This window comes from Talpa occidentalis, unplaced genomic scaffold, assembly GCF_014898055.3.
Source record: "Talpa occidentalis isolate TD23 unplaced genomic scaffold, MPIMG_talOcc4v2.1 talOcc4.6, whole genome shotgun sequence".
NCBI classification, from domain to species: domain Eukaryota; kingdom Metazoa; phylum Chordata; class Mammalia; order Eulipotyphla; family Talpidae; genus Talpa; species Talpa occidentalis.
The window spans coordinates 81225903-81246713 of NW_023604972.1; the positions used below are offsets into that span (position 1 = coordinate 81225903).

General features: G+C 42.4%; 1 protein-coding gene across 1 annotated transcript in view; it reads right to left on the reverse strand.

The window, feature by feature from the left end:
* Positions 1–15788, reverse strand: part of ELOVL7 (ELOVL fatty acid elongase 7) — a 68176-nt gene extending 52388 nt beyond the window's left edge. The window contains exon 1 of the mRNA XM_037529400.2: positions 15733–15788. The gene's annotated coding sequence lies outside the window, so the exon portion shown is untranslated. The remainder of the gene's footprint in view (positions 1–15732) is intronic.
* Positions 15789–20811: the final 5023 nt, after the last annotated feature.

Genomic DNA, 20811 nt, shown 5'->3' on the forward strand with positions numbered 1-20811 from the left:
AGGATTTATTTATTTATGCATACAAGAGCTGGGGTACAGGCCAGAGATGCAGGTGGGGAGGGTGTATGTGTGAAAGGTTTCACCAGAAACAGAGTGGTGAATAGAACAGGCAGACTGACCAAAGTACACTGCTGAGGGGAGCAGCAGGTGAGTCAGGAGAGGTCTGCTACACCAGGTGGTTGCTCCCTGGCCAGCTGGGGATCGAACTCGTGCTGCAGAGGCTTCGGATTGCCTCATAGTGTGATGTTTAACCCCTTGCGCCACTAGGGAGGCCCCAAAGACAAGTTTAAATCAGTGTTTCTCAATCCTGGCTGCATATTGAAATCACCTAGATAATGTTGAAAAATACTAATGCCTAAGGGGCCTCCCTGGTGGTGCAAGGGGTTAAGCATCAGCACTGTGAAGCTATCCGCAACTACTGCAGCACAAGTTCTATCCCCAACCAATGAGGTGACCCACATGGTACAGCAGACCTCTCCTGACTCGCCCACTGCTCCCCTTAGCAGTGTATTTCAAGTCTGTCTGCCTTTCTGCTCCCCACTCTGTCTCTGGTGAATCCTCTCACCCCCTGCACCTCTGGCCTGTATCCCAGTCCTTGTATGCATAAATAAATAAATCTTTCTAAAAAAAAAATACTAATGCTTGAATCCCAGGCCCATATTTCAGATTTAATTGACCTGGAAAATCCCGTTATTAGAGGGTTTTTTTTTTTAATTTTCCAGAAGATACTATTATGCAGTCAGGATTGAGAGTCACTGAACAAAAGAATTAAGTAATGTTGGTCAAGGATTAGCTGAGATAGGAAACCACACATTGATAGATCTGATTACCCAAGTTTCCACAATATGGTTCAGCTACCTGGACATTAGTACAGAAGGTAAATGTAGGGTTAATTTGGAGTTAGGTTTTTGCCAGACAAATAAGGACATAAGACAAGTAGAGTACTAAGATATCAAGAGAAAACCAAGTTCTCTATAAGAGGGCAGAGAGGAAGTGAAAAGTCAGAAGCTATTGTTTGAAGATGGGATTTCAGAGCTGATTACATGCAATTATTTCTTGTCACATTTCCAGATGATAAGGCCTAGAGATTGGTTATGAAAGCAGGTGGTTACAGTGTTGTAGAGGTTATCGAAATTGAGTCAGGCTAAAATTGTTGAGAAGGCTACTCATAAATTAGCTCCTTATAGGGTTGGTAAATCTCCCAAAGCCATTACAGGTGTGGCAATAGGGAGGAGGAGGAGTCAGATGCCAGAGTCCACAATGCTCGTGGGATGGAAGAAGAAAATGAGGATTAAGAAAGGCAGAGAGAGGCAAGCCTAAGAGAGAGATATTAAAAAGATTTGTGTCCAACAAGAGGAATAAGAGTGATGATACCAGGCTTGCCTCTTCCACATATTGATAACCAAATAATATGCAAATAAAGACAACGCTCTCTGGAGGATGACCAGATGACCATCATTTGTATAAAGAAAAGTCACATGGCAGAGAGGGCAGGAAAAATTAAAATACAGCAATGTTTGGGATGCTACTGATGCAGCAGACAGGACAACTTCTGTAGTGTTGACTAAAAGGGTTGCACTGACATTGGGCAAATCTGTTAACTGTTTTGGGGGGCACACATAGTTGCTGTGTAGGACAGAATTATAGGAACTGGGGGTAGAGATCTGTGATAGCACACATGGAATAGAACGATGCTGGCAAATATAGACAGTATACTTTAGAAACCAACCGGACAATCATGGCTAGGTGGTAAAAGACCCCACACCTTTAAATAGGGGAGCATGAGGACAGCAGACAGTTCTGGCAATTGCCAGCGCAGGGCTGGTTTAAGGTCATGATTGTTGGTTTGAACTTGGCTTCCAGATGTGAGCAGCTGGAGCCCAACCAAATAGGAGGAATTTGAAGTGAATGAGAAGTTCAACTGAGAGTCTGCACAAGGGGCCACTCTTTACACTGGCTGCTGAGTTAAGCAAAACACCTTCTCTAGCACCCTGGACCACAGTTGAAATAACAACCATATAACACCCTCCTGGCACTACTACTACCGAAAGAGAACTGAGAGAGGACAGCTGGGGAGGCAATCTTTGTTAAACTATACCTGTAAACATTTAGCAACACAAACCCAGTAACTAGCTGTGATCATAATTGGCATGGGAGCTGCCAACAGTGGGAATCCATAGCTTTCAGAGCATTGTGCTCTGGCCCACAATCCTGGGGAAAAGCCACTGGCTGCTGAGGCCGAAAACCAGAGCTGGACCACAGCTAAGGAGTTGGTGCTACTCTGAAGCTACTGGAGAAGACTGGACTGAGGAGCTAGCTGCCTTTGGGTAGAGGTCATTGCAGATCTGCAATTTGGGCATCTGCAGCATCTTAGGAGGCTTAGACTCTTGTACGTGCTAGCAGAAACCTCTTGGCTCACTCTGCCTCAGTTCCTATCTCCTACTCCCACCAGCACTAGAGCTCTGGTTAAAGGTACAGAGGTGTCAGTCTACAAAGAAATAGACACCAAGTATCCCAGGTAAACAGCCTATGCTTATATCCTGCAACCTATAATCCCAATATAAAGCCAATACATCAAAACGAGGAAAGAAAGGTCTTAATCTGAAGTTACAAGATATGGAAGCAACCTAAGTGCTATTATACCTAAGTCCTGAGAATGCCAGAATTATGTGTCCCCAAAGCCCCAGGCTCATACCCCTGTATAAAACCCATCAGCATGCCCTGACAACTCTAGTTTCTAAATATACCCTAGAATCCACACACTTTTCATCCCAATGGTCACCCAAGTCACTGTCTTCTTCTTTATTTTTTAAGATTTATTTATTTATTTATTTATTTATTTATTTATTTATTTATTTATTTATTTATACAAGCACTGGGTACCGTCAGAAGCACGGGAGAGTAAGAGAATTCACCAGAGCCAGAGCGGGGAGCAGAACAGGCAGAAGGACCGAAGTACACTGCTGAGGGGAGCAGCGAGCGGCAGGAGAGGTCTGCGCGCCATGCGGGATCCCCCTCCAATGGCCGGGGAGCAGCCGGGGATCGAACTGGTGCTGCAGAGGCTGCGGGCAGCTCCGCAACCCAACGCTCAACCGCTGTGCCACCGGGTAGGCCCGTCACTGTTTTCTTTTAACAGAATGATTGTAATAGTTTCTTAACTGGTGCCCCTTGATTTCACCTTTGTCCTTCTTCAACATATTCTTCATATTAAGGGGAAAATAAACCAAACAAGATAAAATTAAAAAAAAAAAACCGAAGTCATGTCATTTCTCTGCTTAAAATGTAGCAATATCTTCCCACCTCATTCACACCAAAGAGCATGATCTGGGTCCTGACCACCGCCCAGACCTTTCCTCCTTTCACACTTCTCTCAGCTGCATTGGGCTCCCTCAAAGTGTTTGAAACCACTGTCTTCAGGATCTGAAATTCCCTTCTTTCAGCCATGTGTGTAGCTACTTTTCACATCAGATTTCTGCTGCTGAATCTGTCACCTCCATCATCTCACCAACATGTTCTTCTCTATCTTTATTACTTTATTTCTCACCATAGAACTTCCATCATCACACACACACATTTTGTCAACATTCCATATTAAATTTTGTATTGTTTGAGCCCCTCTCTCCCATGTCACTCTAGAATATAAGCTCCTCAGAGGTAGAGATCTTTTTCTTTTTTGTACATTGCAGCCTGAGATGGTGCCTGGTATGTGGCAGGCACTCAAATGTTCACTGAATACATGAACCTTTTTAAAAGCAATGTATGGACATGGAGTAGGGAGAGAGCCCGGACTCAGCTATATCTGGAAGATGATAGGAAGGAGGACATGTGTTCAAAGAGTTTGAACACAATGAAACACATGTTTAAAAGATAAAGGACAGAGACAAAAAGTGTGCTTAACAGGGGGAGGAGCCAAGAGAAGAGCAAGGAGTTATAACAATGAGAAGAAAGGGTTGGAATCAACTGACCTCAAATACCATGCTTCAAAGATAAATCAGAATAGGCAGTAACAGGGTCAGTGTGGAGCCCCATTAGGGGAGGGAGATGGTACCCAGAGAAGGAATGATGGCTCCTGGAGAGAACAAAATTCCTACAAGTCTTTCTTGATACAAATTTGAACATGGGGAAAGTATACATAACAGTACACAATCACTATAATAGCATTCAATAAACCAGAAATGTGACTGTAGGACTGAGGCTACCAAGGGTGGAGGTGGAGCAATGTGAAGAGGGAGCCCAGTGTACTCTGGTGAGGACTATAGATGGACTATAGATGGTGGGTGTGGTGTGGTAACAAACACCTGAAGGGTGTGATCCCCTAACTCTAAGTCATATACGACGTTGTAAACCAAAGTGACATAAGTAAATAAAGTGTTGGGAAAAAAGTACGTACACACACACACACACACACACACACACGACCATAAAAGATAAAAAACAAATGGTCCTCAAAGAGAAGTGTGAATAAGAAAGTGTAGGGTAAGGTAAAAGGTATCAGTCTTTTCTATTCTCCCACCATCAGGATAGATGAGGGAACCCTGTGATCCTGAATGCATGTCTGATGGCGGGCACCTGAAGTGGGTACACCTGTGCTAAGACTGTGCTTTTAAGGGTGGCGTCACAGGGACGCAAGAAGCCGAGAAAGCAACAGCAGAAGCCGAGCAGAAGCCGAGAGAGAAGCAAGAGAAGCAAGAGAAGCAGAAGCCGAGAGAAGGCCGGAGAGCCCAGAGTGAAGAGCTGCTGGGGGCTGGGAGGCCTGCCAGCTTCCTGGCCCCCCAGCACCCCTGCCTGCCATATGCCTGGTGAACCCCAATAAAAGACCTGCAAAAACCCACTAAGGACTCTGACTCCTCCTTTACCCGGTCTGCATGGGATCAGAGAACCTGTACTGTGGCCAGTCCTGCCTTTACAGAAAGGTAACCATAATAAGATTAATTTAGCTTGCTTTCTATTTATGGGTGCAATTCATGAATACAGCCTCATCCAGGAATGCAGTGTTCCATAGAAGTGAATATTTTAGATAACTGAAATGCTTATCTGTACGTGTAATCACTCATAAAGGTGCTTTTGGCAGAAAACTGTAAAGTTTTTAGAGAGATTTAATTGTCTTATGCACTGAACTTTTCTGGCTGATTCGGGACATACACTTACTAAAACACCAGTACCACAGCAATGCTCTCTGGGGCTATGCCATGTCCATGGCTGTGGACCTTTGCTCGACACTAAAAAATTCCAAATTGTAGGCATTTCAAATACATCTGCTTGCTTTCAATAGATTTCCTGTCTCCTCCCCATCAGCTTATTAGCCACCACACTTCTTGCTGTTTATAACCAGCATTCCTATTTCTACAAAACCCCACTCATGCTCACCTGTTGCCCTTAATCTGTTCTGGGATGGGAAATTAGATAACTGAGAGTGTTAGCATATTTAAAACACCACTAGATGTAATTAAAAACTAGGGAATCACTTATGTGTCATATACAGATGTACTCAATGGACCTCAGGAGCCTTTTTTTTTTTTTTTTTTTTTTTTTGCTTTGCTCAGGGAGGATTTCTCTGCTTTCTTAGTGATTTTCAGAAGCATTTTGGATCTTGAATCTTCGTGATAAATGGTCTCTGGGTAATATGACTGTTTTTCTGTGTCCACAGCCCATTCTTTAGTTCAGTTCTACTAAAATGATTGTTATTAAATGGCCCCAATCCTGTTTAACAAATTAAAAACACAGATTTTGGACAAGAGAATTTACATTTATACTATGTCCGTGAACAACAGCTTCAACTGAGAAAAAGTTTATGATTTGATTATTTTAACCAAAGAAAAAATTTCCCCAAGGAAAGTGTTGTTACACTTTTAGGCTAGTAATTGAATCAATTTAATGCATAATACCTGCAAAACATAATACTTTGCAATAAAGTATAGCATTGGTAAAATATCATGACTTAACTTTTAAACTAAATAAACTTATATGAAAAAATCTAGAAGGAACAATTTTAGAAAGGCCATCTAGATAGAAAAATAGTTTAATTCAGTATTGTCTTCATAAGGGTCCCTGCACTTTCAAAAAATAGCTCAATATCCACAAGCAGAAATTGCAGATAATGTAAAACAATGCTTGCCCTAAAAAAGTGGTCATGGTGAATATTAACAAATGTCATTTCTTTCCAGTCCATTTAATGGGAGACACTTATATAACTTTCATGGATTTTTCCTCCTGATAGGGGAGGAGAGGCAAGATAAAAATTCTAATTATCCTGGTTTTATCTATCATTATGAGTTTTAACCATAAAATATCTCAACAATTTCTAAATGTCCCCTATTAAAGGATACCCAGGGCACGCAGACCTATCCTGCCACCCGCTGTTCCCCTCAGCAGTGTACTTCATCAGTCTGCCTGTTCTGTTCCCTGCTCTGGCTCTGGTGAATTCTCTCACCCTCCCACGCTTCTGACTGTACCCAGTGCTTGTACAAATAAATAAATAAATAAGCAAATAAACAAACAAATAAATAAATAAATCTCTTTTTTAAATAAATAAATAAATAAAGTATACCCAGAAGTTTAGTTAAAAATATCTAATACTCAAGTGAGCATGTAATTTGTTCATTTAATGTGCAATGATAATCAAGCAACAGACATAAAGACTTTCCAGAATCTCAACTAAAACATTCCTGTTACCCATTGTCCCTAAGGTCAATGTTGGTACCACAACCCACCCAGGTCTTCAGGTTTCAAACCTTTGCCTCCTGTCCTTCCCTCACAACTAGACCTCATCTCTTTCACTTTTCCTTCACCTTCTCTGCTCTCTCATTCCTTTCCATCCATACAGGCAGACACCTGTCTAGACTCGGGCTGGACCAATGATCCAAGCTCAAGCTTCCCTATTTCACACTTTAGTCTCCTCTCCACTGACCACAACCTGAGCCACTGAGTTCAACGCATCTCTGACCAGGTCCCTTCTTTTTTCAGAACCCTCCAGCAATATGCAATGGAATTCTGAGCCACTCTAATTCCTGACTTTGGACTTCATTAACTGTGCTCCTTTGCCCTTACCCTCCCCTCTCACTCTAATTCCTGATAAGCTAGTCTTTAGGTGAAGGAAACTTTGCTATTCTCTGAAATTTCTGTTATACCTTCATAATGGTTTGATAACAGGAATAAATTATTCAGAGACTTCTGGGATTTTGCTTCTTTTTTTCCCTTGAGAGTTATAATGTACCTTTAAGTGCATAAAAACATCATTCCTACTGAAATAAACCTATAGAACAAATGAATTTATTCAGCTCTATTAGTTTAGCAGCATATGTCTCATTAATTAATTTTAGCAATTTTTTTTCAGATTGGTGAAATTATGGGTGTTATATTTCTTTTTTGTTATGTTTTTATTTTGTTTTTTAAATTTTACATATTTCTAAAATTAGGCATGTACTATTATTTCAGAAAAAAAATCTGATTTTTCTTTTTTTAATATTTATTTACTTATGCATACATGAGCTGGAGTGCAGGCCAGAGGTGTGTGGGGGGAAGGTGACAGGATTCACCAGAGACAGAGTGGGGAACAGAACAGGCAATCTACTGAAAATACACTGCTGAGGGGAGCAGTGAGCGAGACAGGAGAGGCCTGTCGTAAATGTGGGTCACTTGCCTGGCCAGGATGGAACTCATGTTGTGGTAGCTGCAGATTGCTTCATAATGTTGACATTTAACCCCTTGTGCCACCAGGGAGGCCCTGATTTTTCTGATTATATGGAAAATATCACCTTCCATGTCACACAGAGAAAATCGGTCTAAATCATAAATATCTTCACATTTTTCTATATTTACCATGAACATTAATGAAAAATAAGAAAACACAGTTATCCACAAAACTACCTGTGGTGTGACAGCAGTGGAAGGGTGAGCTTTGATTGTCATTGGGGGAATGTATGCTAGAGAAGATAATTGTAGGAAGATAGAAAGTTTGGTTCGATTTTGGTCTCACTTTGGGAAGACAGTCATATTGCCTAATATAATTGAGTGCTCATAATGGGCCCTTAAGAGCGAGTAGTACTGAGGAGTCAGGCGTTTCTGGGAATGTTACATATGATTATCTTACACAATTCTCATTTTACACTTGGTTGGGCAAGGTTCATTTCTGGATACTGATAGACAGTCATTTTTATTTCCTCTTGTTTTTCTTATAGATGAGAGAGAGAAGAAAAGGTCTCTCGGGGTTAAGCACCGCACTATGAAGCAATCCACAGCCTCTGCAGCATGAGTTCGATCCCTGGCCGGCCAGGGAGAAACCCACATGGTGAAGCAGACCTCTCCAGTCTCACCTGCTGGTCCCCTTAGCAGTGTATTTCGGTCAGTCTGCCTGTTCTGTTCCCCACTGTCTCTGGTAGATCCTCTCACCCCCCGCATCTCTGGCCTGTACCCCAGTTCTTATATGCATAAATAAATAAATATTTAAAAAAAAAAAAAAGGTCTCTCAATCCTTGGATGAGAGGAAACAGTTCATCTGTTTTGTTTTGTTTTTATTCCTTTGCCCCAACATCATTTTCTGCTCGTTTCTTTCCCCGTATCATTTTATTTGGATAATGAGTTGCCCAGTGCGTATGTGAGGCCCAATCAAGAGGCTGAGAGACTTTGCCCACAAGTACAGGGCTCCTGAGATTCAGTATCAGAAATTGCAAGGTCATTGAGGGAAAGGAGCACATTTCTACTCATTTATTCAATAAGTGAATAAATACCTGGGTACCTCCAATATGTCAAGGGCTTTCCTTGTCACTAGAAACACAGAAAGACCCCTGTTGTTATGGGGTTTACATTCTATGTGAAGTCACACCAAATACAGATAAACACAAGTATAAATAAGACAAATAATGCCAAAAGTTAGGAAGAAATGAAATATGACAGGATGATGTGATTAGGATGATCAGGGACAGAGGACTGCAACAGTAGAAGGGTACTTGGAAAGATCAAAAACATTTGAGAAGATCTATGGGTCCCTGAGGACACAGCTGGGGCAAGAGCCTGCAGATGGGAACAAACCTAATATAGAAGGACCTGAACACACAGAAGGAAAGTGCTGATCGAAGTGGGCGTGTAGGGTCTTGAGGCCTCACTTAAAGAGCTGAGGTTTTATTCTAAGTGCAATGGAAAACCAGCAGAGACTTTTTGGGGTTTTTGTTTTGTTTTTTTTTTTTGCTTGTTTGTTTGTTTTTGTAATATGAGTATTTTTTTTAATTATGGTAAAATACACATAAAATTTGTCACCTTAACTATTTTTAAGTGTACCATTCATTTGTATTAGGTGCACTCATTTATGCAACCATAGCCTGGAACTCCTTTTTGCACAACTGAAACTCTCATAAGAGGCCTTTATGCAAAACAATGACATGATCTGACTTAAGTTTTTAAAAATTAATTTGGTTGCTTGATAACAAATTGATTGTAAAGAGACAGTAGGAATAGGAGTTTATTGAAGTAGATGGATTCAGGATATATTTTGTGGACAGAGCTGATATAGCAGCCTCTAATTTGGATGTAGGCATAGGTAAAGTAATCTAGATGACTAGATTTTTCTAGCTCCAGTATCTAGCACATAGTGTACTGCCAAGGTTTGAAACACAAATGAATACTGATTTAACAGTTACAAAGTTGAGACCTTTCCAACTAGATAAATGGGACAACAGAAATGAAAAGTACCAAGGATGAAGGAGGCGTATGTTTTTTCTACAGCCTAACTCTATATTAATTGTATCCTTGTAACATGGATAGTCTACACAGTTGGTTTATGTTAACCTTACATGCTTAATTCCAACACTGACATAAAAGGCTGACTCTTTTATGTCTATACAGTGAGTTAAAATTTAAGTATTTCACATATTTCATGCCTTTCCTAAATAAGTGGTTTTTAACCTTTGGGACTATGGTGCTATGAACTTCCTCCTAAGAGATCACAAACATACACAAATATGCAGTTTTGGAGAGTTTATGGGCCCTGTTATTGGAAATATTATGAAGTGTTTCAAGATCCTTTTTGAGTCTACCTGGTAAATTTCTTTTACAATTTACTTCTCAGGAAAAAATACTACTTCACAAATTTATGTTTTATGCTATAAAACCAAATCCATTGAATTATGGAAACATTCTCTTACTCTTTAAATAGGAGTTTACTCAGAATAGCAGCTCCCAATTGCAATTAAGTTTTTTTTTTTATAGAAGCATTTTTTTTGTTTTGTTTTGTTTTTGTTTGTTTTGTTTATACATGCACTGGGTACAGTCAGAAGCGCGGGAGGGTGAGAGAATTCACCAGAGCCAGAGCAGGGAGCAGAGCAGGCAGAAGGACCGAAGTACACTGCTGAGGGGAGCAGTGGGTGGCAGGAGAGGTCTGCGCGCCATGTGGGACCCTCCTCCGGTGGCCGGGGAGCAGCCGGGGATCGAACCGGCGCCGCAGAGGCCGCGGGCAGCTTCGCAACCCAGCGCTCAACCTCTGCGCCACCGGGGAGGCCCTGCAATTAAGTTTTAATGTTGCATTTAACACAATTACACTTAGATTTTCCCTTTCTATACTTAGGCTAAGTATAGAAATTCAGATTAAAAGTATAATGTTATAAAGTGGAAAAACCATGGGCATATATGGGTATCAGAGTTCAAACTGAACTTGGTTTGGCTCCTACTTCTGTTATTTACTAACCTTGGCAAATTACTGAATTTTTATATATATCTGCTTTTTTTATCTATAAAATGAGAACAATATCATATTCCTGGTAGGAATTCTGTGAAGATTAAATTAAATAAGGCTTATGTAGAATTTAAGACAGTGTTGGACAAACAGTAAGCGCTCAATAAATGAAATTATGATAAAATGCACTTTCACATTTCTCATTATGTTTGTTTATTCCCCTTAACTTGTAATGTTTCAGGAAATAATGACTATACCTCTATAATCCTTACTTGAATAGAGAGTAAGTTATCTCATGCCCAATTCAAATTGTCAGCTTAATAGCACTGAAAAATGCATCAAGTTTTATACAACATAGCTAATGCTATAGTATGTATTTTTGCTTTCAATATTTATGGAAGTCATTTAAGGGCAATAGGAGCTTGCTCTAAGCTAGACTGTTGGTTCTCTTTATTAAAATAAACTTAAATGTTAAATGGATGCTAAAAGCCTAATTTAAAAGAAGTATGAGTTGATTATGTACCCTTAGCGTGGTATGCCAAACAAAAGGAAATATTTGCAAGTACCCTGCTGTATTGCATTCACAATGGCACAGTTTCACTTTGTTTTTATTAATGTAGACACACTGAATAACTACACAGGCAAAGGTTCTGACCATAAACTACACTACAGCATAAACTATTATAGTTAGACTATGGCAGCAATATTGTCTGGTTCTGGCTGGTTAATCAAAATATGTTTACAGTACACAATAAAAAATTTATGTACATGCCATAAACATTTACTTTACCTTAAGACATATAAATATGCACTAATTCCCCAATTTTCCAAAGTGGTTCCAAGATTTTTTTTTTTTAAAGATTTATTTATTTATACAAGCACTGGGTACAATCAGAAGCGCAGGAGGGCGAGAGAATTCACCAGAGCTAGAGCAGGGAACAGAACAGACAGAGTGTCAAAACACACTACTGAGGGGAGCAGTGGGCTCAGCAGGAGAGGTCTGTGTGTCATGTGGGACCCTCACCTTGAGGCCGGGGATTGAACCTGAACTGCAGAGGCTGCAGGCAGCTTCACAGCCCCAGCGTTCAACCACTGCGCCACCAGGGGAGTCCCCAAGATTTTTCTTAAGGAAGCATTTCTTCCTAATAATTTTCTTATATAAACTATACTTTGAATTTATTTTCTGGAAACAATTTTCAGTTTTAATTTTCCAAAACTGAAAACTACAAACAAATAAACAACAACAACAAAAAAAAAACCCAGCAACTTTAAAGAAAGCTCAGGACATTATTTCAAGTTTTTACAATTTTTTCTGACCACTTTTTCAGTCACCTACTTTTATGAACTCTTTCCAAAGAGTTTATCATTCCTTTCACATAAAAAAATAACTCTTTCCCTTTGCACTCATGTTTTATAGTTTCATCATTTAAATGATCTAATCACAATAACAAGTACAACTGGCACTAACAGTTTTGCAATAAATACAGGCTCTTGTCCAGTCAGTAACCCAGCAGCTGGAGAGGGAACAGGCTCCTTGAGGCTGTGCTCATCCTGCCTGGCACTCTGTTTTATGTGGATATGAAAAACCATGGGCTCATTAGGGTTAACTGGTTAGATGTCAAGAGGACTGTCCTTGTTGGGATGAGCCATATGCAACTATGAACATTCAGCTGTCTTTTTACCCAGAGAAACAGAGAAATGGCAATTGCATATCATGTATACATGGTTGAGCAAGTACAATCCAGATGTATAAAATACTGCTTATACTTCATATTAAGCAGTACGTCTATAACCCATGTTGCTCTCCCTTTGAATAATGAATAGTGGTTCTCACAGTCTTGTTTTTGAAGATCCATAGTTATTCAGGAACTTACCCCAAGCTACTGACTATTAGTCATTAGACTTTGGAGTCATAAGAATGTTATTTTTATCTTCTTTTTTGTTTTAAGTAAAAACCATACCTGCTAGCATTTTAACAAACAGGCTGAGAAATATATACACGTGCTTGCTAACTAACTCAATGATAAACATCAGAGGGATTAAAATGTAAGTCAGCTTAGTTTGTTTGTTTGCTTCTGAGACATAAATCTTTCTGGTCCGTAGGATCCAACATAGCACTCTCTGTTTAGAGAAGGCAGGAGGAAAGAGAGGGCAGAAAAGGAATAGGGTTAAGACATTCTTGGATAGGTTTAGAATTAAGTCACCTTTAAATAAAAGCACCCTTTCCTTTTATTCTGTCCTTGTTATGTCATTTAATTCTAATAACAAACAAATAAGTCATAAAAGTGCTGTTAAGACAAAACCCAGAAATTTGAGACAGACAGAAGGAGCAGATTAGGGACTACTAGCCAAACCCTCCTTTTCTACTTCTCACATTTCTACCACAGAACCTAAAAATTCTAAATCAGCTTATGTTTATGGTTGATCTTATGCCCCGCAAAGCTATCCTAATGTCTCTTATACCTCTAAAATGTGAACCCACAGAATGAGGGAAGAACCCAAACATTGTAATTACACCTGGGTTTAAATCCTGACTGCATAATTCCAATATGCCAGCCGAGTCGGCTTTCTTAACCTGAGCAACTCTCTTAACTTTTTTGCAGCTGTGTGTACTATGAAGACTATGGTGCAGACTTCGCTGACTTCAGAGAAAACTCTTGAGAAAACGCAAGTAAAAGTGACTTTTTGCAATTATTACAGATCTGAAAGATGCCGCAGCTTTTCACTTCATGATTATCAATAAAAGATTTATAACTTAAATGCAGACTTGACTATTCTATAAACACATGGCACAGAGGACATCCATGAAGTTTAATTTCTAATCCAAAATTCTTCTGTAAACTGATCAAAAGCAAGATATCTAATGTAAACATGATAATAGTCTTTTTCAGATCAGATACAGAAATGAGATATCACAAAGAAATGAGATAGTACCCACAATGGGGAGAGGTGGAGATCTCACAAAGGCAAAATTCCAAATACCAGAGTAGTACTTTTAAAATACAAATCTTAGCAGTCCCCACTTACAACTACTTAATTCTTATTGCATCATATTCTGCAAACATCTATTAAACAACTACTAGTTGGAGATTTAATGTCCTAGGTTGTTTACAATCTTTTTATGGAACATTTACAAGAGATAACTTGACAATAGAAAATGGCATATGATAAGTGACAAGTGAAAGTTCAGGGGTAGGGAAGAGGGAGACGGGTGAACTGAGTTTGGGGAGTGGGATGAGACTGACAAAGGCAGCACAGCAAAGAGACAACCTAAAAGGTGAGCACAAGTGATTTCACAGTTGGGAGAAGGGTAACATGAGACAGGACCACAGAGTTTTGCTCCTTGTGAGCAGAAACATGGTGGAGTCCCTGACAGAAATAATCAGTGAGCTGGAAACCCTCTGGGGCAAAGCAAGGCAAGTGGAACTGGAATATCACAATGTGCTCTGACAGATGCTACACTGAAGCTTAATAGCACACTGCAAAATACAGAATTTAAACTGGGTAAGAAGTAATGACCGAAGGAAAAAGTCTTATAAAAAATCTTAAACAAAACAAAAAACCCTAAACACCTAATTAGTCCTAGCTGTGCAAGAGGGAACATTTGAATGACCTGAGAAACAGCGTGTAGTCAATGATGCTTGAAACGGCACAGACTTCAGAAAAATGAGGAGGAAGGACAGAAATCCCAGGTGAGAGAGTAGGCACTGGGGCCGAAGCCCAGCGCTGGCCCCCAGTCCCTGAGTGGAATCTCCTCCTGCTCAGCCTTACCGGGGTGCCTCTGGGCAAGTTACCGTGTCTGGGTTTCCTCATGCTTAAGAGGAGGATAATTCTATCACCTACCTAACAGGATCATTACGAGGATTAAGACTAAGTACAAGTTCTTAGCACAATATCTGGCGTGTAAGGATTCACGAAAAGTCTGCCATCGGGGGGAAAAGATTTCTTGATCTTTGGCGACCTTGAGGAAAACCATTCCTGGCCAGTAGTAGGAGCAGAACTATTATCCAAAGTAAAGGAAATTAATAAACAGGTGCGCGGCAAGAAAACCACAAAGCAGCGATGACTTTTACAGCAGTCAAAAAGTAAAAGCGAGGAGCGAATACAGACGACCTGCGAGTATAGGGTGAAGAGAAAATGCTTTCCAAGGGGCTATCGCAGCAAGAGGGGGAAGGCTTTGCTCGCTTCAAACTATTAGTCGGTGTTGGATTAGTTTCTCCAACATACAGGGAGTTGGACCGGGACAGAGACCGGATCCTTTCGTGCTAGCTCCCCCCGGGAGCGGGGGTGTCCAAGAGGTCTCTCTGCATCCGGTAAGTTTGAATCAGCGCTGACTGAGGGGGGGGGGGGGAGGCCCATTTCCTAACGAACGATAGTTTGGAAGATAACACAACAGGCTTTCCCGTGTTCATCTCCCGCACAACCTGTTCTACGACTCTGCTCATCTCGCTTCTCACTCGGCAGCCGCCGCCGACTCGCGGAGCCAAAGAGGCAGCGCCCCGCTGCAATAGCAGCGCCCCAAGTTCATTCCGGTTTCGAGGACACAACAGCGCCCCAGAAGAAAAGCAAGCCGAAAGATGGGGCTCGGGAGTTTTGCGGGGTGGCCGGCGAGGCCAGGCTCCGGAGCTGGCCGAGTGACCTCGGCGGCCAAGGTCGAGCGGGTCCTTCTCTGCCGGGTCCCGCCGGCGACATCACCTCCGCCTCCGCGCCCGAACCGCCGGGTCCGCGCCGCGCGGGAGCGCTCGGGTCGCCGGGGGACCAGGGCCCCCGCGGGATGCCGGGGACGGCAGAGTCACCCCGCAGGGCGCAGGTGAGCGCGCGGCCCCGCCCTCAGCATCCGCAGGCCGCGCTGCGAGAACTTCCCCGGCGCTCCCCAGAGCCCAGGAGCGCCCGGCCGGGCTCCCCGAGTCTCCCGCTGCCGGACCCCACTCCCCGCGCGCCGCGCCCACGGTCCCGCCCCGCGGCTCCCGACGCCCTGCCCCGGGGTCTCCCTCCCAGCCCTCAGCTCTTCTTCTCGGCGCCCAGAAAAAGTTTGGCCGGGGCCCGCGGGCCGGGCGCCCCGCACTCACCCCGCCGGGAGCGGCGCGCGGGAGCGGAGGGCGGCGGCGGCCGGGTGCGCGAGCGCGGAGTCCTCACAGCGGCCCCTGCTGCCCCGAGCGCGCCGAGCTGTGGCAGGGGAGGAGGCCGCGGGGTGTCACCTGCCCGCGCTCCCACCCCGCCGCGTGACGCCGCGCAGCGCCGCCCCCGGCCCGCCCGCCGCCCGCGCCCGCGCCAGGTGCCCGCGAGGGGCTGGAGGAGGAGCGGCCCGGCCGGGAGGGGCTCGCGGCGCCCCACTTCCGCCCCGGCGCGCGCGGGTCCCCGTGCGGGGCGGCGTTCGGCCGGGGACCGGGGCCTGCTGGGCGCTTCGGGTTATCGGTTCTGGCCGCTGAACAAATTACGTTTCTTTCTGAGCGCAGATGCCATCACCTGAGGTCATCTCGAGGCTTAAGATAAATAGTGTGAAAATTTGTCGTCATGCATGACTCAGGATGTAGGAAAATCTGAAACGAGGAGATACTGGCAGAGGGTGAGGCCGGAGGCGGAGAGGGGCGAAAAGGGAGTCCCGGTTCCGGAAAAGGCTATTCCCAGCGCTAGTTCCTATCTAAAATGGAGGCCAGGCCGGCGATGAGAAACCCACTTGGGGTCAGCTCCATTCCCTGCTTATTAAGGAACTAGAGAATTGCTACAGATGTTGAGGAGTCAGGGGATTTTAGACCCCTGAAAAGCAAATTGTACAATCATCTAAGTTAACTTTCCTACTTAGCAACTGCTGCAGGAAATGAGGTTCAGCTAACCGATTTCTCATTTTTGCCTGTTGGACTGGGGAGTGAGGAAGACTGTTAGGCATGTGCATGCACGCGCCACGGTTTTTTAATTTACCTGTCCTTACGTCTGGCTATGATCCTCTTAATTGCTGCTAGGATTTGGAATCATGGCATCAATAGCTGGAAGGCAAATAGAAGTCCAATAAGTTCCTTGCTTAAGAGGCACAACGAGGAGCTAGAGTTGAGTTGTCGTCTACAAAATTTTCCTGAGGATTGGGGTCGGATGTAGGCACCTTACAAGCGTGCCTGTGGGTTTGTGCTGGAGTTTTAAGTATGGCATCAGGACAGAAGGATCCAGACCACCGACCAGGGAGACTGGCAAGCAGAAGACTCTGTGGGCCAGAAGTGTATTTTCCTCATACAAGGTTTGCCTTCTGCTGCCTAATGCTACTTCAGTAAGCAAGAGATTTTTAATGCTTTTTGTAAAATTTGATAGTGCACACCACACCACTGAAAGGAATGCCAAAACCAAACAAACAAAAAAACCTCAAATTAAAGAAGTTCTTAGGACCTCCCCGGTGGCGGTGGCGCAGTGGTTGAGCGCTGGGCTGCCAAGCTGCCCGTAGCCTCTGCAGCGCCGGTTTGATCCTCGGCCGCTGGGGGGAGGGTCCCACATGACGCGCAGACCTCTCCTGCTGCCCGCTGCTCCCTCAGCAGTGTACTTTGTCAGTCTGCCTGCTCTGCTCTCCCCTCTGGCTCTGGTGAATTCTCTCACCTTCCCACGCCTCTGACTGTACCCAGTGCATGTATAAATAAATAAATAAATTTTTTTTTTTTTTTTAAAAAGAAGTTCTTAAAATCAAGGAAGCTAAATCTTTCTCCTTCCTTTTACATAAACTCTGCTGTCATAATAAAAAAGGTCATTTGGTAGGTTTGGGGAATCTAAGGAATTAGAGACAATTGCTTAACTACATTTGCCTTTGAGTCTGTCATTTTCTGCCTATCAATATCCATTCACAAATTTCAAGTTGGAATGGTAAAGTGGTTAGAGAAGATCTCATGGAAGGAGGCATTTTTGAGGCAAAAATTGAGAGGTGAGATAGCAAGCCTGTGTGTCTGGCTAACAGCTTTCAGTTAGTGGAAACAGCAAAGTTAAACGTTCAAGGCCCTGGGGAACAAGTGTCTCAGGGGGTCATGTTCAGAAACCAACAGGGAATGAATCCAGTGGTTGAACAGGAGTGAATGGGGCAGTAGTACTAAATGGCGTCAGAGAGTTAAGGGAAGCATTCTGAGTCGAGAGGTGACATCATCTGACTAAAATTATGAGAAGGAAAATCCTGGCAATGTTTTTGAGAATAGATTGGGGATGGGGTGGAGTGGAGAAGGGCAGAAACAAGTTGATGAGTAGGAGCATCTTATAAAATCCAGAGAGGCATAAAAGTGTTTGGAACTATGTTGGTAGTGGTGAAAAGTGGTCACTTAAAAATATGTCCCCAGGTAATAACAGGATTTCCCATGGATCAGCTGTAGAGTGTGAGAGAATGAATCTAGGCAGTTTGCCTTGACAAATTGGAAGGAGAAAATTGCCATGTACTAAGGAGAGGAAAGTTGGGTGGGGGTAATGAGGAGTTGTTAGGGGGACTGATTCCATGTGAAATACCCTTATAGATCATATCCAATTGGCTATACCAGTCTGAAGTCCAAGAGAGGGTTCTGAGCTGGTGATATAAATTTGAGTGTAGTTAGCTTCCAGATAATATTTAAAGGCATGAGAATGGCTCAGCGCACTAAAGGTTTAAATGAATCCTGGGAGACTCCAGGATTGAGTGGTCAGGGAAATGAGGGGTAAACAGAACTATTTGAGAATGAGGTAAATTCAGGAAAGTGATGTATCCTGGGAACAAGTGTGCTAGTCAGTCATTGCCACATTAACACTGCGTAACAAATTTCTCCACAGCTCAGTAGCTTGTAGCAATGGGTTTAATGGCATGCCCATGAGTCAGCAGGTTGGCTGCAGTACAGCTGACCTAGACTGTGCTCAGCTGAGTTGATTTGCTTAGGTTACGCATTTAAGTTTGTTCCATGTGTGTTTATTCCAGAGCCCAGCTTCTTGAAAAGGCACTTAGAGATCTCATGGTATATAATTAGAGCTGTACTTTGAAAAACATTATATATTTAACTTTTCTGATATTTATTATTTCTCTTCAATTAAATCATAAGCCCATGAGGGAGGAGAGTTTATCAGATATCTCTTGGTATCCCTGGGACTAAGATCAGTAGCCCAGAAACAGTAGCTGCTAGCCAGTGCAGATTGTGATGAGGAGTTTGAGGAAGCTGTTGGTAGTATCTGTACGAACTTGCTATTTAAATGTTTTAAAATGTTTCCCAGGTATATTTTATATACATGTAAATAATATATTTGACACCATTAGAGGAAGAACATAACAGGTACATTGTGATAGGGACATTATGTGGCCATCAACTCTTCCCACATATTTACCTCAGTATGTCTACATCCCCAAGCTTGATGTCTTCATCTCTTTTTTGGCATTGAAAATGCAAAGTAGGAGACAAATAATTTTCTTTTGGTAATTCTTCTGTTCAGATATCTAAGATGTGAGAAAAATTTATATCCCCAAAACAGAATATAAGTGAAAAATGGAATAAGAATATCCCTTAAATTATTATAATAATCAGTATTGTAATTATTTTTCTATAGAACTCAGTCATTTGAAAATGTTAATAAAAATTACTTTCAAGGGCCTCCCCAGTGGCGCAACGGTTGAGCGCTGGGTTGCGAAGCTGCCCGCGGCCTCGGCAGGGCCAGTTTGATCCCCGGCTGCTCCCCGGCCACCGGAGGAGGGTCCCACATGGCGCGCAGACCTCTCCTGCCGCCCGCTGATCCCCTCAGCAGTGTACTTCAGTCTTTCTGCCTGCTCTGCTCCCCGCTCTGGCTCTGGTGAATTCTCTCACCCTCCCGCATTTCTGACTGTACCCAGTGCTTGTATAAATAAATAAATAAATCTAAAAAAAAAAAGTTACTTAAAAAAAATTACTTTTAATTGTGAAGAATTGTCATTTACTGTTATTGTGAGGTTAACTTTGGCTAATCTGATTTCAAATGTTGAAAACTGTTGTCTGTACCAACTATGTTATCTGGAAATAAGGCACAAGTTAATTTATTAATTCAAATCAATTTATCTCAATATCACAAAGTCCTGTGAGGTCCAAATCTAAATAATACCTAAATACTCATACATTTTATAACAAAATGTTTTTCAAATAGAGCTATCATAGTTTATCAAATAATTAAATACTACACCATCAAGAAAAGCTACATTCTAATGATGTGATTGAAACAAATAAATCCACAATTAAGAAAACAAAAAAATATTTACACTCTCAAAATTTATTCACCTGTCATGATTTTTGGGGATGTTACCCTATACTGTTTTTGCACTGTTATTCTAAGGTTTATATAATGACAATCAACTGATATCCCATGTACCTCAGAGGACACATAGGTACATAAAGAATGAAGGCTGTGTCTTCTTGGAGGAGTTACATTTGTACTAACTTTGTGCTTCCCAAAATTGCTTAATTTTAATAAACACTGAAGACAAATGTTAAAAAACAAAGATTTTTGGGTCCCTCCAAAAATCTACCTTAGATAGCTGTATAATAACCAGTGGTGAGACTTTTGATCATTTTCACCTCTATTTTTGTTTTATTTCCCTTTTTTTAATTGTATACCTTTTTCTCCCTCAGATATACCCGCTACTGAAGAGATACCTATATAATTTATTATACATTCAGTATGAGTACTCAATTTTTGTGAAAGGTTTATCATTTTGAAGTAAGAGGAAAAACCACCAAAGGCACTTTTATTAATAGGCTATCACATAGATTTTATAAAAACATTAAATTTATATATTTAATTTTAAATACTATATGATACTCTAGTCAAAAATTTTTGTAGTTTTTTTAGGGTGTTTCTAGAAGAGTACTACTGTAATAAAGCAGTGATAAGTTAGCAGAAAGAGGCACCGGGAGTTATGCTTTTAAAAAACAGCCTGGGGCCTCCCCGGTGGCGCAGCGGTTGAGCGCTGGGTTGCGAAGCTGTCCTCGGCCTCTGAGGCGCCAATTCGATCCCCGGCTGCTCCCCGGACACCGGAGGAGGGTCCCACATGGCCGCAGACCTCTCCTGCCGCCCGCTGCTCCCCTCAGCAGTGTACTTCGCTCCTTCTGCCTGCCCTGCTCTGCTCCCCGCTCTGGTGAATTCTCTCACCCTCCTGCGCTTCTGACTGTACCCAGTGCATGTATAAACAAAACAAACAAACAAAC